Raw genomic sequence first — 27,466 nt, 5'->3', positions numbered from 1 at the left:
TCACATTTTTTATGATATTTTTGTGATTTTATTCAAAACTACCAAGTTGTGTTTTTTTTTTTTAAATTATGTGAGTTAAGTCAATAAATAGTTCCAATCTAAACTTAGTATTTTCTATAATGCTAGTTTTATCTTTGTTTTTTTTTTACGACTACAGACTTAAACACAGTAAAATTATTAGAATATTATATAATTTCAGTTTGTTAGTCTAGGTATTTTATTTTGCATATTTTACATGCACATACTTATTAAAGTTGAAAAGCTTAGTGATTATAAATTCTTTGTACATTTTATTTTTAATGCAATTTGAAATTAATTTCAATTTAAGTTTTTAAGTTTGAATAAATAACTATACATATAATAACATTAAAAGTACGTTTTAGGCACAATTTAAAGTTTTTATAATATATTGAAAACTTATGTTAAAATAAAGTTTTAAGTAGTTCTGTAAACTTATTGTGACACAACAAATTGTAATAGCAAATACTACAGCTTCTTTATTTGAGTATTGTTTTTATAAAATCCCGGAAGTCTTGAATAAAAAAATTTGAAAAGATTTTGCGTTATCAAACAAAGAGTTTTTAAAATGCTTATATTGCTACGTATAAAAATGTTAAATTTATCTTACACAAATAAAATATTCTAGACTTTATAAACTTATATAAAAATTCAACTAAAGGTAATAAAGCTTAATGTCCATATGAAAAAATAACTTTAATCAGTTTAAAAAGTTAAAGTATACAAGCCAATACACTTATAATTTTATGCTAAAATAGCACAATTAAAATATGTTTTATTTAATAAACTAATATAGAAGTTCAACTAAAGGTAGTAGAATTCACTTTACACAGGAAAATCTTTAGATAACTTTAAAAATGCATCCAATCTATAAATGTTAATAAACTTGTGATAGTTTGACAAATTACTTAACAAAATAAACAGTTCTTCAACTTAAATTGTTGACTATTTTGTACTAGTTAAACATAGTCAATTTTTGATATTATCTTTTACGTAATTACGCCGTAGACTCTCAACAGACTGAAACCCAGGTTTCGTTCCCATTAGAATATTTTTGATGATTGTAGATTAACGAGTGCAGCTTTCTACGGTTACATCGATTACGTGCGACCTTTCTCAGTTTGCAAAAACCCGAGTATCAGTTTGCTGAGAAGTAGCAACCTGTTTGTCCAATATACATTATGAAATCTTGTTTGAAAGATCGACCTTTTTTCACTGATTAGCATGGCTTAATGACTTACACCGATACTTTCTGTCAACGTTATACTATTGTCTTTTTAAGGCTTTACATGATGACTTATAATCTTTTATTTAATAATTGTAAGTCTACTTAAGACTATTTTATTATTATTTTTTTTTTAATCTTTTATTTTTTACAAATCTAAAACACTTTGAATGAGTTGCAGGCTTTTTATTTTCATTCTTTTTGTTTAACAACTAATAACTAAGTTTATAAGCAGGTTAACTGAAATTTAATTATTATTTAGTGACGACGAGTGATGTCGTCATAATGGGTACAGAACAAAATAATATAAGTCAAACATACTTGTTTCTGATACTTTAATGACCATGTATAGACGTTTTGTCATCTATTTAAATAAATATTAAAAAGAGTGCTTTTAATTCTTTTTATTTGTACAACGCTCAGGTAGCTAATGTTGCTTAGAAACTTTTATGGCGTCGTAATGAGTTGCCACTATTTGCTATTTCTACAGTTAGTCAACATTTTAGATGTTTTTATTTTTAAATGTCAAGTAGTGTTTTGTTCATTGCTTCAGAACTGCTACTGTTTGTTAAATACAAGTATAAATATTTATTTTCAAACTATAGTCTATGGCTAACTTAAAACCGTTTTTACAAACAGTATTTTTAATCATCGGAGTATAAGACTTTTCGAAATAACTGTTACTGAATGTGGAATACATTAAGTTTTTATTTTCTACTTCTTTAAAAATAAAACTTTTCGAATCTTTAAAAATTATAGTTCAAAAGAAAGAAAATATTAATAACTAATGTAATCTATTTAAACTAAATAAACATAACATTTTTTGGAAGTACAAAGTTAATATAACAACTACAAAACTGATTTTAAAAAACATAAAGGTAAGTAAAACCATGTGAATTTTAATAAGAATGTAAAAGATTAAATAAACTTTTAATTGAATATTTTAATCATAGCTTAAAGTTTTAGTTAATGTTTTAGTGAAACGTTAAACCGTTTAAATAGTAAGTAGATCATGCAATTTGCATACTAAATTAAACTTAAAATATAAGCTTCAAACTTACATTAAAATTTTTGAAGAAGTCACACTAAAATCCCTTCAAGATAAGATTACTAATTTAAGTAGATAATTTCATGAAACGCATTTATTTCCGGAAATCACATATAATTAAATACAAATTAGCCGAATTATTTGAGAAAAAAAAAACTTTTCTTTTTTAGCGTGCCACAACTTAGCTCAAAAAAATCTTATTATATCAAATTTAACAAAAAATAAAATTTTAAATAAAATAATTATAAAAGTTTTTAAATATTATGTTTTTCGCAATTTAATTAAAGCTCCAAAACACTCAATTATAAATTTAACTGTGATTGACAAAAGCTTTTTTTTCGTGATTATAACCAACTAAACCAAATAATAAACTGATATTTTTCTCAAAAAACGTATGAACACTATTTTTAACATTTATGTTTACCATAAAGTTTAAAGTTTTTAAAATGGTTTAATAAAATTTAGTAATTTGACGTACCAAAGGCATCGCGTAGGTTGAAGAATTGGAGTAGATTTTTCGAGCTAGAAAAACAATAAATTTGCTATAATCTTATAAAGAAAATTGAAAATCGTTTTTTTTAAGAAAACTTTGTTAAAAACGATTGGTTGCAATTGCGTCGTTTATATCTTACTACACTAACTTTCAAAAATGTTAAATTAATGGCTTTTTAATTCCATCTAGTTATTAAGCAGTTTTATATTTCAATCTTATACTTGAAAACTTTTATGATTTGAAATCACAATTAAGTATTTTTAAATGATGTGACTAAACACTTAGTTCTTTATAATTATTGTTTAAAATTATTCTAACATAAAAAAAAGTTTACATCGAAAATAAATTCAATTAGCCTAAAGGTGAAACAAAAAAGAATAAACTGAAAGTTAAATCTATTTTTATAACTAAAGCATATTTTCTTAATCTTTTTAGAGGTAATCTAATCAAATTGAATTTTTTGTTGTGGTTTAATTTTAATGCAATTTTTTTAATCAGTGAATAAGTCTAAACTTTATGACATATACTACCTTAAACTTTGTATTAGTAAATCATAAAAATGTCAGTTTGCTGGTGTTTTATAAAAAACACGGCAAAGGTTTTTAAGTAACTTACAAAAAAAAAGCAAGGAGACTAAAATTTTTAAAATAACAGCATAAAATAGTTAAAGGTAGGTCCAATGTAGGTGGGTCGTTAGTTTATAAGATTATAAAGCTTCAGTGCATAATTTGCTGATAAGAAGTACCATCAAAGCTTTAACTTGACATTAGATAAAAGAATTTAAACCAAGTTTAAAATATTAGCACGTGTATAAAAATTGTACCAAAACAAAAACAAAAAAAAATTTAAAGTTTATTTTGGTATAACATTGTTTTCAATACAATTTTTATTGTTTTTTAGATCTTTCACTATTCAGTAGATGGTACCAATTGGATTAAATCGGTAGTTTAAAATAAGGTTTAGTTTAACAAAAAAGCAAAAGAAAAATAGAGCTTTTAATTTCTAGCATTGTAGTTATATAAACAGAAAACAAACAAAAGCCACTTAAGTTTTGTTAATCCAAGTTTGTAATTTTATTAACTGTCCTAAAATTAAAGTTAGTTAATACTTAGTTAATTTTGGCTTGTTTAGTTATGAAAAAAATTTAAAACTATAAAAAAAAATCGTGTTGAGCAAAATAAATTTGAGTATGATAAGTAAAATTGTAAGTTTAAGTGTTTTAAGACACACTTAAAAAATACTTTTAATAGTTATTATAAAAGAACATTTTTTTCTTATCGTTAAAAAACGGGAAATCAAAAAGTATATTTATATCTAAAATGCAATAAAAATGTCTATTCAGTATTCATTTTAAGACACAAAACTTTTTTACTTGTTTCAGTTTACATCTTTTTTTCAATTTATAAAAAAACAAATATAACTATCTCAAACAAAATAAGTAATTAAGTCGAATGTAATTAATTAAAGTTGGTTAATTTAAAATATAAATTCAAGATGTATTAAGATACACTCAAAGATACTCTCATTATTTCCACAAAATAATTTTCATTTCCCTTTTTTTTATTATAAAGCAAAACTGTTATTTTGTTAAAAATACTATAAAATAATTTTCAAAAAATTTATGTATAAATTTCAACAAACAAAATTTTTATTAAAGTGTTTTAAATAAAATCATTAGTTTAACAAATTTGTTAAATAACAAAACTTGTAGTTAAAACTATAAGTATAATAACTTTTTTTTTCAGTATTATAAAAACTATGCAGTAATATCACTAGAAAACTTATATTTCTTGTAGAAACTTCCTGTTGACCTAATTTTTTTTTTGTTTAAAATCGAAAAGTTATAAAAGTTAGCAAGATCAGTCTGTAAGTGGTTTGTTGTGATCGAAATAAAATTTAAACTGAATAATTTTGGATGTTAGTACCAGGTTAAGCATTAATGTATCACAACAGGTATGGTTAACACATTTGTTTAAAAACTTTTCATGTTTTAGGAAATGATGTGTATAATATAATTGTACTCAATAACCTCAATGGTATTAAAAAACACTTTATTTAGCCACAACTTGATCGAACTATGCTTGAAGGTAATGACAACAGGTGATTTACTTTTCACAATGTATAGAGTTTTTTTAAAGAAAGTTTCACAATTTTTCGGAAATAAATCAAGTTAAGTATATTACATAACCGGGTTTAATGACCTTGGTGAAATAGAAACATTCATTTGTCCACAATTTAAATTATCATCATTTAAAAAGAAATAATGGTGATTAATCTATTTATTACAAAGTGCTTTAAGTAGTTATTGAATCAAATATTTTATTCCTTTGTTTTAGAGAAGTACAAAAGAAAATAATAGTTTAAAAATAATCAGAAAATAATATTAAACATGTTAAAATTTATCAAATATTTCTCTGTTTTATTTCGGGCTTTTATTTTTATTTTTTTATTTTAAAATGCAGAACAAAAAACAACATATTTGTATTTGATATTTCTAAAACAACTTGTTAAGTTAATTATAGAATAAATGTAAATAACTTTACTAAAAAATCAGGTTTCCACAAAACGTAACTTAGTAAGTTCATTCATGTCAACAATGTTTAACACATATAAAAAAAAACATTTTAAAAACTTTAGTCTTAGTTATAATAACTTGTTACATACTAAAACTCAGTTTTGCAAGTTTTTTATTAATAACTACAAACTTATTGAATTAGAAACTATAAAAGGTGTAGTTAAATAAAGATGTAAAACAAGTTTAATTCAGTTTCTTCCAGAATTTATTTGAAATTATTTTCTGTGAACATCCTTAAAACTTAGTGATAAGCAATCGTTACAAACACTGTTATTAAAAATAATCAACTATACTTTACAATATTATCAATATTGACTATTATAAAAATTAAGAGTATAACAGTTGCGAAGCTTCATGATGTCATAAAGGATGCGGAAAAAAAAAATTATATGTAGTCTTTTAAAATTGTAAGTTCAACCTTAGATAAATCAGAAACTTCACCCTAAAATGTGTTTAAATTGTTTAAAAGGTTTTGTAGTTTTTCTGAACACCGAAATTGTTAAAAAAAACGTTTTATTCTACGTGCTGGTTTTGGCTGTAAAAGAAAACAATGATTAAAATTTTTAAAAAAAACTTATAAATGAAATAAAATTTTAATTACCTAAAAACATTAAAAATTTTTTTTTCTTCCTTCAAAATAAACAAAACTTTAAAATACTTTTATCAAAAATTCTTAAAACAAATTCATTTGATTTTTTGATTAGTTTGATTTAAGTTTTTATAAACTTAAGTTAATTGACTTTAATAATGAACAACAAGAAATATGTTTTATCCGATGTGTCAAAAACAATATTTGATTTCTTACCTCAACCTTTTATCAATGTCTAATCTTAAAAAGTATTTAAGTTCTGAGTAAAGATATTAGACTTGATTTCTTGAATAAAATGTACATTAAACGAAAATAAGCTTAAACAGGCACTGTAACCATGTTTAAGTCAATTTAAAACCACCAATAAAAAACTTATATTTATAGTACTAAGTAAGTTGCGTAAAATTTTGACGTTTGTTTAAAACCGCAAACTCAATGTTATACACTTATTTGTGTGTTATTTATACAACATCAAGTTTGAAAATTGTAGAACAATGAGAATTGTTAGTAGGATGTTATTTAAAAAACTTTTGTTCAATAATTGATTTTATAAAATCATTAACTAATTTATTTGAAGTCACAAAAAAGTGATTAACAATTAGTATTTCTACTTTAAAAGCCTAGTTTTAAGGCATTTAGAACAAAATATAGTTTAAATAAAACTTCTATTTTTATTTTTCCTTTTTTGTTAATATACTATATCTATCAATAATATAGTTAACTTCACAAACTCTCACTCTTTTTAAATTCTAGCAATATCAAAGTAAAACTAAGCCTTACAACAAAAAAGAAACAACCATAAACAACAACAATAACCAAAATTTTTGCTAAAAAAGAAATGTGAGAACAATTAGTTATAACGTTTTAATGTTATTTTTACCCTTAAAAATCACGTTAATAAGATTAACAGTTTTAGAGTTTCAGAAGATTTGGAAACTTTAAAAGTTTATTTTTAACTGTATACCAATTAATGGCTATCACAACGAAAAGTAATCTAATCTGATAAGTTTTGTTAGAAACTAATTTTTGTTTTAGTATTGTTTTTACCTGTTAAGTGTGTATATGAGTACTGTTAAAGGGCGAAAAACTACTTAAACTGTTACAAATTTATTCACAGAACATTCATAAATTATACATACTATAATACCTATACTAAGTACTGTTTATAAAAAAAAGGAATGAAAATAAAAGCCTAAAAATCCCACTAAACATTTTGCTTTGTTGTCTTTTATTGTTTTGAAAGAAGTCAATAATAAGTTATCAAGTCAATAAAATCTGTTAACAGATTTTTAAATGACCATTTAAATGGATTGCCTCATGGCCATTAACACAAAAGCTTGCGTGTGATTCTTTGAAATGTTTGTTTATTTGTAAATAGACTAAATTTGCTTTTTTCATGTTCGAGTTGTTTTGAATAGATTATTTATTTCCTGTTTTTGTAACTATAGGTTTCCCTTTTATAAATATTTACTTTATAAGTTTCTTTAAAAACTTATTTAATAGCATGACGGTTTAAAAATCCCTTTGTAATACTTTGACTTGTTTTAAAGTATTTGATAAAGGGTAAACTAAAAATTCTTTAATTTCTTTAATTTCAATGTAAACTAGCTTATTGAAACCGCTAAAGACTTCAATAAAACACATATAAGGATTTCAAACACCTTTATTATGAAGTTAGTAAAACTTTTGTTTAATTTAAGTGGTGATTTAACATTGAAAAAAAACTTTAACTGAATTAAAAGGCAAATTTTTAAATTTAGCAGAAAGTTGCTTTAGTAAGTTTAGTAGAAAAAAAGAAACAGTCTACGTAATTATTTTTTTAAAACACTAAATCAAATATACCAAGTTGTAAAATTTTTTTGGCTTATTTAAAGTTTAGAATTGTGCAAAAAAATTGAACCTAAATGAAAAAAATGTATTTAATTTAATTTGGGTTGAAATACTTGAAAAGTACTTAATTTCTCCGTCAGAAAAATTAATCTTGAAGCAGGTGCTTGTGCTAAAATTGACATTTGATTTGGATTAAACTTGTTAATTCCATTTCTGCCACCTGTGCCTATTTTCACATGAGTAAACGGTATTTTCTCAAACTTTAACTATTGTGACATGTCTGTTTTACATATTTAGCACGTTTACTGTTTAAAACAAGTAAAATAGCCTTATTTTTGATGTACTTAAGGAAAATTTATTCTAATTATATCTTTTGGGATTCTAAACTTTAATTGTAGTTCTAGTCTGTTCGTTTTGATATTATCTTAAACTTTGAACTTGTTTTATAACTAGTAAAAAAAATATTAACAAAGGTTAGAAAAGAGTTTAAAATACGCTAGTTTAACTTTTGAAATTATATTATTTTCTACTTTTATAAACATTTTAACTGTTACGTCAACGTACTGTTTTCAAGTGTTAAATGTAACAAAATACACTTAAGATTGAAATTGCAGGTTTTTTATCACGCTTGGATTTCTATAAAAATGTTTCACTTAATTACTATCCTTAAAAAAATATTTATTATTCTTTGACATATAAGATTAAAAATTATCTTACGTAATGAACAAATGCAGATAGATTTACTGTTTTACATCTACTTCCTTTATGTAAATATAATAACACTTTTAAATAAGCTTTCAAAACATCATCTTGTTTTCGATAATTTGCGAATTTTTAAACTATATTAAACCTGCAGTTAGCAATTCTTTATTAAAGCTTTATTGTTAAATCTTTATTCAATTTTTATGTTGTTAGCAGTGTATAAATCAATAAAAAATAAAACATTGACGCATACTTGTATTAGCGAAAGGTTTTATTTTGTTGAAAAAAAAGCAAAACCTGTTTTAGTTTTAAATTAGTCATAGTTTTTAAGCTATTTCTACTCATCTTATATTTGTGCATACCATTTTAACAAAAATTCAATCAAAGGGTTGTGCTTTAGATTGAAATGAATATTGATAGCAAATGAACTTAATTTTTTTTCAGCTAATAAGAAACTAAATATTATTTCATTGTATTGTAATAAACATTATCATTAAATCTTATAATGTAAGTTTTATTAAATTTCTGACGTTTGTTTAAAATTTATTTAATTTGTTTTGTAATTAGAACAAGATAAATGTTTTATCAACTTTTTATCTTATTTAATTTAATAAAGTAAATTATTTACTTTTTTTGTAAATGTATTTTATTTTACAATGCCACAATCTTCTTTTTGACATTTGTTATTTATAAAGTATCGAGATAAATTTTCTATAATACCAATAAATTAAATAAAGACCAAGTACTCGACTTAATTTAATTTTTCTAGTTTTATTAATTGTAATGTGTTAGTACACTATAACTGTTAGTTTAAAACTTAAGCTTATAGTTAGTATGGTAATTCATGTTGCAATTTTAGTTTTTCTATTATTATTCAAGGTCATTTTATATAACCTTTTCAAAATTTAAAAATTATTATTCAAAGCACGTGTTCTAGTTATACTTTTTTTTAAATAACAACAGTATTTCGGTTATTTACAAGAAAATATCTAAAATGCCATTTAAACTTTGATCTGAAATACACCGCTTAATTTTGTTTACATAAAACTTGTAAAATTTAACACAGGACATTAGTAAGCAATTATGAAAGGGTTTACCATCTTCAAATGACGTTTTTATAAAGCTAATGACTGTAACTTACACTCAACTATTTGCAGGTTAGTAGTTATTTTAAACAAAAGCCAGTAATTGTTTAACCTTTAAAGTCCTTATTTCATGGTGGTTTTAATTTAGCTTAGATTTTGCTAAAAATAGCAAAGTTTTATGTCTATAAATTTTTCAGGAATGTTATTTTGTTTTGTAAACTTTACTTATTAAGTTATTACATAAACTTTTGATCAGTATTTGTGTTAGTAAAATAATCAATACAAATTACGAAAAAAATCTTTACACAGCTTTTGAAAAGATAGCAACATTTTGGATAGTGATAAAAACACAAACTAAAAAAATAGCAAAGTATATTAGCTATTGATTGTTAGGTGCTTTTATTTTTAGTTTGCCACAATTTAAAAACGCTTTTAAAGATGGTGCTTTTTTGTCAATAGTTAAAAAGTTTTACTTTGTAAAGCTATTTATAACTGCTTATTCAAAATTTTAATAAAGGTAAAAAAGTTTAATTTGTACTACAAATTACTGTTTTAATTGTGACCAAAAACACATTGTATAATGTACGAGTATTTAAAAATTATTAAAGATAACCTTTTCGAAGACTAAAATAGTTTTCACTTGACCAATGTAAATAAAACAAGACAGTGATTAAGCGAATTAATCATATTGGTTTAAAGTTTTGTTTTGTAACAATTATGATGACAATGTTATCAATTTTGAAATATCTTAATGTGGTTTTGGTGTCGTTTAAGCATTGGTTTGATATATAAGCGGTCGAACTATTTTTAAAATCAAATAAAAAAAATGTTATATAGTTATATTTTTTAGTCAAATCATTGACTCTGCTTTTGTATATAGATTATCGCACATATAGCATTAACCCCTTAACCAACTAACCAATTAACCAGTTTTACCCTTTACTCGTGTAAGAAGAGTTTGATTCTAAATAACTATTTTTCAATTAAAATTAGGTAATTATAAACCTAATAAAATTGATATTACTTAGACTTTGTTTAAAACTTTATGCTAACAGTTAAAGTCATAAACAGTTTTGTAAACTTATTGTGGTACAATAAATCTTCATAGTTATTACTGCTGTTTGTTTATTGAGTATCGTTTTAAAAAAATTTTGAACAAATAATATATAAAGAAATTTATTTTATTAAATTAGTTTTCAACATCCTTCTTGTGCTTAATGTAAATTATTATGTCTACTTTACACAATTAAAATGTTTTAGGTTTCATAAGCTGATATGAAAATTCAACTAAAAGTAGTAAAGTTCGCTTGACATCGTAAAAAACTTAAATCAACTTTTTATAAGTTATACTATACAAGCTGTAAGTACTAACTATCTCCTGCTTGTTTTACTAAATGCTGAAACATAATACGTAATTCAATTTTAATGTTGATTATTTTGTACTGGTTAAATATTGTCAACTTTTGGTCTTATCTTTTGGATAAGCAGACCGTAGACTATCAACAGACTGAAACCCGGGTTTCGACCTCATTAGAATATTTATGATGATTGCATATTGACGACTGTAGCTTTCTACGGTTGCATCGATTACGTGCGACTAGTTTCAGTTTGCAGAAACCCGAGTATCAGTTTGCAGAGAAGTAGCAACCTGTTGGACCAATATACATTATGAAATCTTGTTTGAAAGATCGACTTTTTCACTGATACGCATGGCTCTAATGACTTACACCGATATTTTCTGTCAACGTTATACTATTGTCTTTTTAAGGCTTTAAATGATGACTAATCATCTTTTTATTTTAAAGACTTAAGACTAAATTATTTTACATGTCTAAAACGCTTTGAATGAGTTGCAGGCTTTTTATTTTAATTGCTTTTGTTAAACAAGTAATAACGAAGTTTAAAAGCAGTTTAACTAGAAGTTTTTAACAATTTTAGTGACGACGCGTATTGACGTCATATGCACAAAATAATATAAATCAAACATACTTGTTTCTAATGTTTCAACGACTATGTATAGACGTTTTGTCATCTATTTAAAAAAATATTTAAAAAATGTGCTTTTAATTTTTTTTTATACAACGCTCAGGTAGCTGATGTTGCTTAGAAACTTTTATGACGTCGTAATGAGTTTCCACTACTTGCTATTTCTACAGTTAGTCAAAACTTTAATTGTTTGTTTATTTTTAAATGTCAAGTATTATTTTGTTCATTGGTTTAAAACTGCTATCGTTTGTTAAATACAAGTATGAATATTTATTTTCAAAAATTGTCTATGGCTAACTTAAAACCGTTTTGACAAACAGTATTTCTAATCATTGGAGTATAAGACTTTTCAAAATAACTGTTACTGAATGTGGAATACATTAAGTTTTTATTTTCTACTTCTTAAAAAACAAACTTTCGGATCTTTAAAAATTATAGTTCAATAGAAAGCAGTTATTAAAAACTAATGTAATCTTTTTAAACTAAACAAACATAATATTTTTTTCTTCGAAAGTACAAAGTTAATATAACAACTACACATCTGATTTTAAAAACATAAAAGTAAGTAAAACCATGTGAATTTTAATTAGGACGTAAAAGATTAAATAAACTTTTAATTAAGTATTTTAATCATAGTTAAAGTTTTAGTAAATGTTATAGTGAATCGTTAAACCGATTAAATAGTAAGTAGATCATGCAATTTGCATACTAAATTAAACTTAAAATATAAGCTTCAAACTTACATTAAAATTTTTGAAGAAGTCACATTAAAATCCCTTCAAGATAAGATTACTAATTTAAGTAGATAATTTCATAAAACGCATTTATTTCCGGAAATCACATATAATAAAATATAAATTAGCCGAATTATTTGAGAAAAAAAAAACTTTTCTTTTTTAGCGTGCCACAACTTAGCTCAAAAAAAAATCTTATTATATCAAATTTAACAAAAAATAAAATTTTAAATAAAATAATTATAATAGTTTTTAAATATTATGTTTTTCGCAATTTAATTAAAGCTCCAAAACACTCAATTATAAATTAAACTGTGATTGACAAAAGCTTTTTTTTCGTGATTATAACCAACTAAACCAAATAATAAACTGATATTTTTCTCAAAAAACGTATGAACACTATTTTTAACATTTATGTTTACCATAAAGTTTAAAGTTTTTAAAATGGTTTAATAAATTTTAGTAATTTGACGTACCAAAGGCATCGCGTAGGTTGAAGAATTGGAGTAGATTTTTGGAGCTAGAAAAACAATAAATTTGCTATAATCTTATAAAGAAAATTGAAAATCGTTTTTTTTAAGAAAACTTTGTTAAAAACGATTGGTTGCAATTGCGTCGTTTATATCTTACTACACTAACTTTCAAAAATGTTAAATTAATGGCTTTTTAATTTCGTCTAATTATTAAGCAGTTTTATATTTTAATCTTATACTTGAAAACTTGTACGATTTTAAATCACAATTAAATAATTTTAAATGTTGTGACTAAATACTTAGTTCTTTATAATTATTGTTTAAAAGATTATTCTAACATAAAAAAAAAGTTTACATCGAGAATAAATTCAATTATCCTAAAGGTAAAAAAAAAGTAATAAACTGAAAGTTAAATCTATTTTTATAACTAAATCAGAAAACACGGCAAAGTAACTTACAAAAAAAAAAGCAAGGAGTCTATTTTTTTTTAAATAACAGCATAAAATAGTTAAAGGTATCACCTTTGAAAAGGAAGAAACAAAATTAGTTTTACCGTAAAATAAGATTATCCAATATATATGGGTCGTTAGTTTAAAAGATAAGAAAGCTTTAGTGCATAATTTGTTGATACCAAGTACCATCAAACCTTTAATTTGACATTAGATAAAAGCATTTGAACCAAGTTTAAAATATTAGCACGTGTATAAAAATTGTACCAAAACATAAAAAAACAATTAAAACTTTATTTTGGTATAACATTGTTTTGAATACAATTTTTATTGTTTTTTAGATCTTTCACCATTCAGTAGATGGTACCAATTGGATTAAATCGTAGTTTAAAACAAGGTATACATTAACAAAAAATCAAAAAAAAAATTCGGCTTTTATTTTGTAGCATTGTAGTTATACAAACAGAAAACAAACAAAAGTCACTTAAGTTTTGTTAATCAAAGTTTGTAATTTTATTAACTGACTTAAAATTTAATATAAGCTTGTTTAGTTGTAAAGAAATTTTAAAGTTAAAAAAAAAACCGTGTTGAGCAAATTAATTTGAGTATGATAAGTAAAATTTTAATTTTAAGTGTTTTAAGACAGACTTAAAAAAAACTTTTAATAGTTATTATAAAAGAAATTTTTTTTACCGTTAAAAAATGGGAATTCAAAAAGTGTATTTATATCTAAAATGCAATAAGAGTGTCTATTCTGTTATCATTTTAAGATACAAAACTTTTTTTTACTTGTTTCAATTTCCATCTTTTTTTTCAATTTATAAAAAAACAGATACAACTATCTCAAACAAAATAAGTAATTAAGTCAAATGTAAGTAATGAAGTAAGTTAATTTAAAATATCAATTTAAAATGTATTAAGATACACTAAAATATACTCTTAATATTTAAAGAAAATATTTCCATTTCCTTTTTTTATAATAAAACAAAATTATTATTTCGTTGAAAATATTATAAAATAACTTTAAAATATTTTATGTAGAAATTTCAACAAACAAAACTTTTATTAAAGTGGTTTAAATAAAATCATTAGTTATTAAAACTTTTCAAACAACAAAACTTGTAGTTAAAACTATAAGTATAATAACTTTTTTTATCAGTAATATAAAAACTTTGCGGTAATATCACTAGAAAACTTATACTTCTTGTATAAACTTCCTATTGACCTAAAATTTTTTGTAAAAAACCGCAATGTTATAAATGTTAGCAAGATCAGTCTGTAAGTGGTTTGTTGTGATCGAAATAAAATCTAAACAGAATCATTCTGAATGTTAGTACCAGGTTAAGCATTTATTTATCACAACAGGTATGGTTAGTATATTTGTTTTAAAACTTCTCACGTTTTAGGAAATTATGTATATAATATAACTGTACTCAATAACCTCAATGGTAATAAAAAACACTTTATTTGGCCACAACTTGATCGAACTATACTTGAAGGTAATGACAACAGGTGATTTATTTTGCACAATATATATAGTTTTTTTTTAATGAAAGTTTCACAAGTTTTCGAAAATAAATCAAGTCAAGTATATCACATAACCGGGTTTAATAACTATGGTGGAATAAAAACATTCATTTGTCCACAATTTAATTTATCAAAATTTAAAAGGAAATAATGGTGATTAATCTATTTATTACAAAGTGCTTTAAGTAATTATTGAATCAATATTTATTCCTTGGCTTTAGAGAAGTACAAAAGAAAATAATAGTTTAAAAAAATCAGAAAATAATAATAAACAGGTTAGAATTGATCTAAAATTTCTATGTTTTATTTCGGACTTTTATTTTCATTTTTTTGTTTGAAAATGCAGAACAAAAAACATTATATTTGTATCTGATATTTCTAAAACAACTTGTTAAGCTAATTATAGAATAATTGTAAACAAATTTATTAAAAAATTAGGTTTCCACGAAACGTAACTTAGTAAGTTCATTTATGTAAAAAAATGTACAACACATAGAAAAAAAAAAAACATTTTAAAAACTTAAGTCTTAGTATTTTTTAAGCATATTTTATGCTTAATAACTTGTTACATACTTAAACTCAGTTGTGCAAGCTTTTTTCAATAACTACAACCTTATTGAATTAGAAACTATAAAAGGTGTAGTTAAATAAAGATGTAAAACAAGTTTAATTCAGTTTCTTCCAGAATTTATTTGAAATTATTTTTTTGTGAACATCCTTAAAACTTAGTGACAAGCAATCGTTACAAATACTGTTATTAAAAATAATCAACTATACTTTACAATATTATAAATGTTGTAAAGCTTGTATTGACTATTCTAAAATTTAAAAGTTTAACAGTTGCGAAACTTGATGATGTCATATAGGATGCGGAAAAAAAAAAACTTTATATGTAGTCTTTTAAATTTGTAAGTTCAACCTTAGATAAATCAGAAACTTCACCATAAAATGTGTTTAAATTGTTTAAAAGTTTTTGTAGTTTTTCTCAACACCGAAATTGTTAAAAATAAAACATTTTATTCAGCGTACTGGTTTTGGCTGTAAAAGAAAACAATGATTAAAATTTTTGATAAAAACTTATATATGAAATCAAATTTTAATTACCTAAAAACATTAAAACTATTTTTTTTATTTATTCAAAATAAACAAAACTTTAAAATACTTTTATCAAACATTCTTAAAACAAATTCATTTGATTTCTTGAAAAGCTTGATTTAAATTTTTATAAACTTAAGTTAATTGACTTTAATAATGAACAACAAGAAATATGTGTTATCCGATGTGTCAAAAACAATATTTGATTTCTTACCGCAAGCTTTTATCAATGCCTAATCTTAAAAAGTATTTAAGTTCTTAGTAGAGATATTTGACGTTACTTCTTGAATTAAAATGTACATTATACGAAAATCAGCTTAACAGGCATGTTTAAGTCAATTAATAAGCACCTAATAAAAAAGCTAATGTTTATAATAATAAGTAAGTTGCGTTAAACTTTGACGTTTGTTTAAGACCGCAAACTCAATGGTAAACACGTATTTGTGTGTTATTTATACAACATCATGTTTGAAATCTGTAGAACAAGCACGTATTGTTAGCAGGATGTTACTTTAAAAACTTTTATTCACAAATTGATTTTATAAAATCATTCACTAACTTATTTGAAGTCACAAAAAGTCGATCAACAATTAGCATTTCTACTTTAAAAGCCTAGTTTTAAGGCATTCAGAGCAAAATATAATTTAGATGAAACCTCTATTTTTATTTTTCCTTTTTTGTTAATATTCTATATCTATCAATGATATAGTTGACTTCACAAACTCTTACTCTTTTTAAATTCTAACATTATCAAAGTAAAACTAAGCCTTACTGCAAAAAAGAAACAGCTTAAACAAAATGTTTGCTAAAAAAGAAATATGGAACAATTAGTTATAACGTTTTATTGTTATTTTTACCCTTAAAAATCACGTTAATAAGATTAACCGTTTTAGAGTTTCAGAAGATTTGGAAACTTTAAAAGTTTATTTTTAACTGTATACCAGTTAATGGCTATCACAACGAAAAGTAATCTTATCTGATAAGTTTTGTTAGAAACTAATTTTTGTTTTAGTATTGTTTTTATTTGTTAAGTGTGTATATGGGTACTGTTAAGGGAGAAAAACTACTTAAACTGTTACAAATTTATTTACAATACATTCATAAATTATACATTCTATAATACCTATACTAAGTACTGTTTATATAAAGTAGGAATGAAAATAAAAGTCTAATAAACCCACTAAACATTTTGCTTTGTTTTCTTTAATTGTTTTGAAAGAAGTCGATAATAAGTTATCAAGTCAATCAAATCTGTTAACAGATTTATAAATGACCATTTAAATGGTTTGCCTCATGACCATTAACATAAAAGCTTGCGTGTGATTCTTTGAAATGTTTGTTTATTTGTAAATAGACTAGATTTGCTTTTTTCATGTACGAGTTGTTTTAAATAGATTATTTATTTCCTGTTTTTGTAACTATAGGTTTTCCTTTTAAAAATATTTACTTCATAAGTTTGATAAAAAATTATTTGATGGCATGACGGTTTACAAATCCCTTTGTAATACTTTGACTTGTTCTAATGTATTTGATAGAGGGCTTAACTAAAAACTCTATAATTTCTTTAGTTGTAATGTAAACTAGTTTATTGAAACCGCTATAGACTATAATAAAACACATATAAGGATTTCATTTACCTTTATTATAAAGTTAGTAAAACTTTTGTTTAATTTAATTGGTGATTTAACATTGAACAAAAAACTTTACTGAATTAAAAGACAAATTTTTAACTTTAGCAGAAAGTTGCTTCAGTAAGTTTAGTAGAAAAAAAGAAACAGTTTTACGTAATTAACTTATTAGAAACACTAAACTATACATACCAAGTTGTAAAATACACTTTTTGGCTTATTTAAAGTTTGAAATTGTGCAAAAAATTGAAACTAAGTGAAAAAAAAGTAGTTAATTTAGTTTGGGTCAAAAATTCTTGAAAAGTACTTAATTTCTCCGTCAGAAAAATTAATCTAGAAGCAGGTGCTTGCGCTAAAACTGACTCGGATTAAACTTGTTAATTCCATTTCTGCCCACCTGTTCCTGTTTTCACATGGGTAAACGGTATTTTCTCAAACTTTAACTATTGTGACATGTCTGTTACATATTTAGCACGTTTACTGTTTAAAACAAGTAAAATAGCCTTATTTTTGATGTAATTAAGAAAAATTTATTCTAATTAAATCTTTTGGGATTCTAAACTTAATTGTAGTTCTAGTCTGTTCGTTTTGATATTATCTTAAACTTTGAATTTGTTTTATAACTAGTAAAAAAATATTCACAAAAATTAAAAAAAGAGTTTAAAATACGCTAGTTTAACTTTAGGAATTATATTATTTTCTACTTTTATAAACATTTTAAATGTTACGTCAACGTACTGTTTTCATGTGTTAAATGTAACAAAATACACTTAAGACTGAAATTGCAGGTTTTTTATCACGCTTTGAGTTCTATAAAAATGTTTCACTTAATTACTATCGTTAAAAAAAACATTTATTATTCTTTGACATATAAGACTAAAAATTATCTTACGTAATGAACAAATGCAAATAGATTTACTTTTTTACTTATACTTCCTTTAAATAAAAAGAATAACACTTTTAAATAAGCTTTCAAAATATCAGCTTAGTTTCGATAATTTGCGAATTTTTTATACTATATTAAACGTGCAGTTAGCAATTCTTTATTAAAGCTTTATTGTTAAATCTTTATTCAATTTTGATATTGTTAGCAGAGTATTAACAAAAAAAAAACATATTTGACACATTTTTGTATTAGCGAAAGGTTTTATATTGTTGAAAAAAAAGCAAAACCTGTTTTAGTTTTAAATTAATCATAGTTTTTAAGCTATTTCTACTCATCTTATACTTGTGCATAACATTTTAACAAAAACTCAATCAAAGGGTTATTTTTTAGATTGAAATGAATATTGATAGCAAATGAACTTAATTTTTTTTCAGCTAATAATAAACTAAGTATTATTTCATTATATTGTAATAAACATTATCATTAAAATCTTATAATGTAAGTTTTATTAAATTTCTGACGTTTGTTTGAAATTTATTTCAATTGTTTTGTAATTAGAACAAGATAAATTTTTTATCAACTTTTTATCTTATTCAATTTAGTAAAGTGATTTTTTTTCTTTTTTTGTAAATGATATTTTATTTTACAATGCCACAATCTTCTTTTTGACATTTATTATTTAAAAAGTAACAAGATAAAAAAATTTTATATAATAATAATAAATTAAATAAAGACTAAGTACTCGATTTTATTTTTTTTTTCAGTTTTATTAATTGTAATGAGTTAGTACACTATAACTGTTAGTTTAAAACTTAAGCTTTTAGTTAGTATGATAAATCATGTTCCAATTTTAGTTTTTATATTATTATTTAAGGTCATTTTATATAACCTTTTCAAAATTTAAAAATTATTATTAAAAACACGTGTTCTAGTTATATTTTTTTTAAAATAACAACAGTATTGCGGTTTTTTACAAGAAAATATCTAAAATGCTATTTAAACTCTGATCTGAAATACACCACATAGTTTTGTTTACATAAAACTTGTAAAATTTGTTACGGGACATTAAAAAGCAATTATCAAAGGGTTTACCATCTTCAAAGAAGTTTTTATAAAGCTAATTACTATAAATTGCAATCAACTATTTACAGATTATCAGTTATTTTAAACAAAAGCCAGTAGATGATTTATCTTTTAAAACCTTATTTCATGGTGGTTTTGATTTAGTTTAGATTTTGCTAAAAATAGCAAAATTTCGTGTAAGTCAAATTTTCAGGATTGTTATTTTGTTTTGTAAACTTTACTTTTTACTTAAACTTTTAATCAGTGCTTTGTGTTAGCAAAATAGTTAATATAAATTACGAAAAACATTTTACACAATTTTCTAAACGATGGAAATATTTTAGATAGTGATAAAACTACAATCAACCTAGTATTGTCTTAACTTAAAAAAACTAACAGAGTTTTATTCTTAGGTTGCTTCATTTTTAGTTTGCAACAATCAAAAAAAAGGCTTTTGTAGTTTTTGCTTTTTTGTCAGTAGTTACAAAGTTATACTTTTAAGCCTTTTCATAACTGCTTGTTCAAAACTTTAATAAAGGTGAAAGAGTTTAATTTGTATAACAAATTGCTATTTTAATTGTGACTAAAAAACTTTATATAATGTACAAGTAATTAAAAAACCATTAATCATAACCTCTTCAGAGGTTAAGATATTTTTTATTTGACCAACATAAGTAAAACAAGACAGTGATTAAACGAACGAAAAGAGACTGTTATAAACCTCAGTTAGAAAAGAATACTTTTTCGCTTTTTAAGCTGATTTAAAAAATAGAAAAGTTAAAACCAATTACGTTTAGCTTTACGAGAAACGTTTTGACAAGGCTGAATTAAATTGTTTAAACAGAAAACACACAGAACTTTTAATAAGTAAATTGTTTGGCACCAGATGTTCTAAGAATTATAATTCTTTCACAGGATTAAATTTGTTGTCCTTTTAGTTTTACGCAAAACTTTTTCCTATAGAAGCAAAATTATAAACTGCTTCAAGTAAGACATTAACTTTTTTTTTATCTGTTAAATCTAACGCATAATTAAAATAAGTTGTAATAAAAGCTAAAACATGCAGAGCAAATACATTTATTTTACCTTAACTTTAAGCACAATATACTGTTTACTTTTTCAAACAGAGTCTAGTTGTAAAAAGTAGTGAGTATAATATTCAAATTTTTACCAAATATTGATTTTACTAATTTTCTTATTTTCTACTACTTCTAATAATACTTACCTTTAATATTTTAAACTGAACTGTCAAAATAAACCAGCTTCCAGGTCAAGTTCAGTTTTTGCACCAGTGGAACCACAAGAAGCTACCAGTTACCAATTGTTGTGTAAAAACAAGCTAAGTAAAGATTTTAGTAATCCCTCATACAAAAGCGCCATACTACATTTATTTTGTTTATATAATCTGTCATGTTGTAAAAACAGGCAGTACAAAGCTCCGGAACGAGTTCTGCTGGTAGTAATTTCCAAACTGGGAAGTTGTTACTTATTTATTATCTTTATACAACAAGTTGGATTGGTCTTGTACGGCGTTGCAATTTTGGTTGTTTTGTTTTGCAAGCAAAGTGATTTAGCGAAAACATTATGGTTTAGCAAAAAAAATTGCTTAAGAATAGACCATAATATTAGCTTCTAGTTAAATAGGTAATTGTTTGATATTTTAGTGTTATTGAGATAGTGCTTATTTTGTTATTTTTTAAGTTTTAAGTTATGAGTATAAAACGCATATATTTAATTAAAATAAGTTTAAAAAACATTAATAAACTGCACTACATATGTGAATATTACAATATCAAGCAAAGTAAATAGTTCAAATTTTAAGTATAAGCTTAAAAAAGCCAGTTTTTAATTAATATTATTTAATAATCAGTTTAAGTACAGTAAAAGGCTGAAAAATTTATAAGTAGGAGACTTGTGAATAATGACATGATAATTAATGAATTTATAAGTAATAGTACTTAATTGCTATTATATTACTTAATACACAAGTTAAAAGCTATTTTATGTTGAAACATCAAAAGTTTTAAAACAGCAGGTTAAGGTTATTTTCAAAAACGTGTTTGATTATGTTTATACTCCTAGTTTTCTTGTGTTTATTTTCAGAAAGACTAACCATATTTTCTTCTATTTTTAAGCTCTTAATATTTAAGATTTCAATTTAGAGCTATTAGAATTCTTTAATTATAGTTACTGCGTAAAATGCAATACAATAAATTGCTGTAACATAAAAAATTTATTAAGTATTTAAGAAATTTTAGAGTGCATACTGACACCAAAACAAAACTAAAGCTTATGAGGAATTTACGTTAATAAACTTGATAAAAACGTGAAACAGAATTTCAAAATTGTGTCACGTATAAAGCTCGTACCCCGGCACAATCCTGACACTTACACGAGTTTTGTCAACAGCAAGCAGTAAAGTGGAGATGTGTCAATTGGGCATATATGTAAACAAACTCTTGATATACTGGTCGGATGAGTAGCTTCCTACGTTCATGTAAGTATTTGTTTGATTGGCAATTTGGTTAAGTTGGGAACACGTTAAACTTCTAAAGTGGCTGACCGCTTACAAGAACATTTTGTGTCAATGGTGTTTTAAATTAATGGTTGACAATCGAAAATTGCGTTGCGTTGGTTGCAGTTGAAACAATGGTTTTTTAAAATTTTCTAAGTATAATTAACTCGTTGGAAGCACGTATTACTTCTATTGTGGCTGACCACTCATGAGTAATTTCTTCGTTTACTTAAAAGTCGGCAATTAAAAAAGTTATGCAGTTACATTTGGGAAGAAAAAATTATATAGTGCATAAAATTTTAGTTCGCAGTTATTTGGTTATAGTCATAGCAAAAATAATGTTTTTTTTTACTTTTGTTAATATTATTTTTTGATTACGCGGTGTTTTGAAATGGTGTTAAAATTAATCGCTGTCACGCAGGAAAATTGCGTTTGTTTGCACTTAAAACAATTGTTTTTAAATACTGCAAACTGATAATAGAAACCAATATTTTAATTGATTGTGTTGAAACTTACTTGTTCGTTTTTAAAAATAAAAAATGACATTGAGTCGGTAACATTTAAAGTTAGTAATAATTCAAAACACTCTTAACGCTTAGTTTTTTAGTCTAAAAACGCAAACTTTTATAAAATACATATTTCATTTAATACTTTTTTTAATGAGATGTTTTTCATTGAACGAGATAGTTATTTTAATTTAGTCTGTTTTAAGTTTATTATGCTTCCAATTCTTTTTGAATAGTTTATTTTGCAATGCACTTTAGTATTTATTTAATAAAAATAGGGTTACTTTATAAAACGTAATTTATTTTCTTAAACTAAGTGTATTAAAACTAAGTATTACTGTCGACTTCTACATTTCAATCTATTTTATCAAATTTCAGATGTTCTTAAAAAAAATTACAACAAATTAGTGAAAAAACTATAATAAGTTTTTAGTAACCAAACAATTATTAATTTATATTCTAATTTGATAAAGTGTCAATTAAAAAAAAAAAACTTCGATCTGTTAATTTGATAAGCTACTGTGTTAATTTACTGGATTATGATTTTAAAGACAAAAACTTTATTGTAAGACCGAGATTTAATATAAACAACAAAATTTAATCAATACTTAAAGCGTATAATTGGATAAAAATAACATGAAAAAATTTAATTTGTCTTTTTTAAGTCATAAGTCAGACATTTACATTGGATTTTTTATTTAACTATGATAAACTAAATTAAGATTGTTTGTTTAATTTTACTACATCTCTTAAAATGATATCTCAAAAGTACACTTTGTGTATACGTTTATTAGAAATATTTAATTTAGCACAACTAAAATACTTTAAAAGTTACATCATTTTACCACCATGGTAATTATAGAACTTTAAATAAATTTTAACATAACCGCAAAAAGTTTTTAGAAAAAAACTAAGATTCTGAAACTTCTTTCTTCATATATTTTAATTTCTACGAAAATTTTGAATTAACAAATTATTAAAATAAATATAACCTTAATTTTAATTGTTACATTTTAGAGATTTTTTAAAGTAACACACAAACCTTCTATATTTAAAAGTCTATAAATACACTTTTAAAACATTTTGATCAATTTTTCGATTTCTAGCGGGTGTAGTTTGCCCATAACTTTTATACTATTTTTTACTTTCTTTTTAAGTTTTATAAGGTGAAACATTTAATATTATGAAAACTATCATTTGCATCTGTAATTTGAAAACTACAAATTGTTAAAAGTAATTTAACGTATGATGTTAAACTGTAAGATTTTCGCAAGTTTCTTTTTAGATTTACATGAGAAAAAATAAAAAATAAATTACTTTTAAACATTAAATGTAAACAAAACTTTTAACTTCGTTTTTAAATAAATGTAAATAAAATTGCATTTTCGCTAAATTTCTCTCAAGCTGCAACTATAGAATTAAAAAAAGGGACTGATTAGTGAGACAAGTAGAAAAAAAAGACAAGTTCAAAAGCATATATTTTCGTTAATATTTCATAACTTTTACTATACTTATGGGTTAATATAGTAGTGTTTATAGAAAAAGAATGTCCTGCGTCAAATTGAGTTTATCAGCGACTTTAAAATACCAATTAAGCATTTTTTAATTCAAAATTCAGCAAGTTTAGATAACATTAATTTATTCTTATGAAAAAGTTCTTAAATTTTTTGAATTTTTGTTGTCTAATAATTGTTTTGATGAAATTTGTTGTTTAATTTGTGAAGATAGAAAAAATCAGCATTGTGAAGTTATAAATCTTTTAAAGTATTCTTTTTTGAATTTAAAGTATACTAGTCTAACAAAATCAAATTTAGTAGCTATGAAAATGAGTGCCTTACTCTTTAAAAAAAAAATTGGAGCTTAATTTTTTTTTATAATCTTTAAAACTATTAAAAGAGATTAAATATTTTTTTTGGCAAATTTAAAATTGTCTATAGCATTTATGAATGCGTTATAGTTTTAAGTCTTAACTTAACTACCTAAAGTAAGAGATAAAAATGGTTAGTTAATCAAAATAAACACAACAAAAAAATTTGATAATTTTAGTAATTAATTTTTTTAACCTTTTCTTGTTTTAGTTTTTGTTATATAGTACATCTTTATTTCTTTTTTGTTCAACTATTTTACTTATAACGTGAAGACATACAAAAAATTTGTTAAGTTTAATTAAAACAAAAGCATAACTTCTCGGTAGTAGGCTAAAGTTCAATTTGTTTTACCAACAGTGTGCTTCTACAATGTACAGTTAAAATAATAAGTAGCGTTTAGCCCTTGGCTAAATTAGTAAATATTTTGAAATAACAATGTTTTCAGCGACAATTTATATTACTATCTCATTTGACTAGCTATACTTGAGCATACATTTTTTAATTTTCAAAAATTTGTTTACATATTTTATTTTTTCAAGTATTTTAATTTTTTGACGTTAGATGCATTTTATTTAACGATTTTTTTAGTTTAGTTCTTTAGAGTTAATTATTCGTTTCGAAATCTAATATATGTTATCTCTAAAAACGTAGTGAAGATTTAAAAAATGACTAGTTTAACTAAATACTAATTTCGTTGTTTATACTTGTGCTTGCAATTTTTTAGATTCAAAATTTGTATACATCATTTAGTATTTTATCACATTAGTCAATGTTTTTATAAATTAAGTACAGACTTTTTTTTGATTATTCTTCTAGATTAGTACATTAAAGTTATTTATCTGTTATAGTAATGTACTTATATTTCATCTATAAAAAAAAGTTAAAAAAAAACTAACACAATTTTTAATAAAAAACTTACCTAAGTATTTATTTCATGGTTAACATACACTATAATGTGATAATATTTTTTTAAGCAATTTAAGTGGGCTTATGGAAATAACTGACAAAAAAACTAAGAAGGCATTAATCTTCTTTATTATCAAATTTTTACAAATTAAAACCAAATTTTTGGTATTTATAAAATGCGTTTAGATAAGTTGTTATTATAATCAAAAGTAAAATCCTATAAACAATACATGTGTTTAATATTTTGTTTTAAGATATAAACTTCAATCAATTATTAAAAAAAATGTACCTTAAAACATTAAAAATTAAAAAAAAACAACGTTGTTGGGTTTAAAGTTATAATCAAATAAACTTATTTGTTTTGCAGAAGTGCAACCATTGTATAAAAATTGTAGTTAAAAATCGTTTTATTTAAACACAAGATATTTCAAACTTATATTACTTTCCCAGTAAAATAAAATGCGACATTTCAAAAACAACAGTGACTTTAATAAGTCAATAGCTATTGTAAACTTAAAGCTTTGATGTATTTTGATAATAATTTCTCATAAGTTTTACTACCATATATGAACTAATACACAATAAATAAGTGTAATATATATTAATTCTACATCTTTTACCCATTTCAAATTCTGCAAAAGATTAAAGTGAAATTCTTACCAGGATAATTTAAGTATTTTCCATAAAGTATAGCATACTTGTGATCTTTGCATCTAAAAGTTGTTTATCTAAAATAAAAATTTAAACAGTTAGCAAATAAATAGTCTGAAATTTTAAAAAGCAAAATTAGTATTTGTAAACAACATACACAGATATTAGTTTCGAAAATTAACAAACTTGTTTGTATAAAATAAAATGCTGAAGAGCGAGTTTACAAACGACGACAGGTGCTACCACCAGGGGGCGACAATTTCCACCACCAGGGGTCTCCTCTTCGACGACATATTCGACCAGGACTTCGACCCGTCGCTTGGCAGCAACATCTTCGTTGCCACGCGACGCGACCCCAAGTTACCCGCCAAAACTTTCGCGGGGTCCGCCACTAGGAGGGTGCATGGGTCGCAGGACGTCAACCTTTCGACCTGTTTCCATAGAAACCAATCGGATTGCAGCTACGACGACATCGTCAGCATGTGCTCCTCATCCCCAGAAGGGAAAATTCCCTCGAACGAAACCTTAAGGGGTGACAACCCGCTCGACCTGAGCATGTACGAGCCGCAGGTTTCCAGTATCCGGGAAGCCCCTAAAATTAAAAGCTCCTTGTTTGACGACATTGAGGTCCCGATGATCGAGCTGGGAGAAGCGTTCTTCTCCTCAAAAGACGAAGAAGTATCGTCTATGACGTCACAGAGGTCTATTTACAACCATCAGGCTCAATTGAGCTCCGACGTCTTCTTCTCCTCCGGCATCAATTCTCCCCACCGGGAGCTCATCCCTGAGATCAGCCGACCCCTGACGACACCCCCACCACCCCCAGAATCCAATAATCACTATAGCAACGAACATATCCATAGCAACGAGCTGATCCCTGTGAACTCGATCTCGTCGTTCAGGAGCGAGCCTGAGAATTCAGGTTACCAGGCAACGGCGTTCAAGGCGGTGAAACCAGCGAAGCGGAAAGTTTCAGGAGGGGGTTTCTCCCAACGATACGTTTGCGAGCCGAGCCTGAAAAGCTTCAAGCCTTCGGACCAGTTCGAAGAGAAGATCAGCAACTTTATCAGGAGTGTGAGTTTTGTTGCTTTATAACTTTATTTATAAAACTTTTAAGTTAATGCTAAACATTATTTCTACTATTTTCACTAGAAGGGTGAGTTGTTGATGTTGTTTTTTAGTAGTTTTGTTTAGGTTGATTGTTTTTTTTTTTTTTGTAAAAACTAGAAAGTTATGTCTTTTTGCGTATTGACTGATTCATAAATATACACATTAAACTAATTAGATGGTTAAAACGTAATAAAATAGTAAGAGAATGGTTTAAGGAACTTATTTAATTTTTTTTGTTTGAAAAAAGTTTTAATTAAGCTGGTGCTACTTATTAAATATATAAAACTATCTATATAATAACATAAGAAAGGTGTGTTTTACTATTTTATAATTTATTTGTTTTGGTTGTTGATCTTTTATTTTGTAAAACAAAATTGAGAGCTTTTGCTTGAAAATGAGTTTTCATATGTTCAAGTAAAAAAATATATTTACAAGTAACTTGGAGAAAAATGTTTACACATAGTTTAATAGTTGATAAAATAATTAACTTAATTAAGAATGTTTA

The sequence above is a fragment of the Thalia democratica genome, chromosome 2 (genome assembly GCF_965202585.1).
Source record: "Thalia democratica chromosome 2, ktThaDemo2.hap1.1, whole genome shotgun sequence".
In the NCBI taxonomy this organism is placed as follows: domain Eukaryota; kingdom Metazoa; phylum Chordata; class Thaliacea; order Salpida; family Salpidae; genus Thalia; species Thalia democratica.
The sequence above is the reverse complement of the archived record's forward strand: the minus strand, read 5'-3'. Positions refer to the sequence as shown.